Genomic DNA, 223 nt, shown 5'->3' on the forward strand with positions numbered 1-223 from the left:
TGAGGAATTTTCAGAATTTCTTTTATTTCCTTTAGTTCCTCCAGATCAGGCTGAACATCTTTAAAGATGTCCTCTAGCTCTGATTCGAGGCTTTCAGTCATATTGACCTCCTCCACCAAAGAGCCAATAATATCAGCGCTCATGCAGTCATTTGATGTGTCTGGATGCTGCATAGCTTTGACAACATTCAACTTGAACTCATCCTCATTGACTCTCAGGGTTA

General features: G+C 40.8%; 1 pseudogene; it reads right to left on the reverse strand.

The window, feature by feature from the left end:
* LOC127742935 (uncharacterized) overlaps positions 1–223 on the reverse strand; it is a 127,788-nt pseudogene that overhangs the window by 53,225 nt on the left and 74,340 nt on the right.

The sequence above is a fragment of the Arachis duranensis genome, chromosome 10 (genome assembly GCF_000817695.3).
Source record: "Arachis duranensis cultivar V14167 chromosome 10, aradu.V14167.gnm2.J7QH, whole genome shotgun sequence".
Taxonomy (NCBI): Eukaryota; Viridiplantae; Streptophyta; class Magnoliopsida; order Fabales; family Fabaceae; genus Arachis; species Arachis duranensis.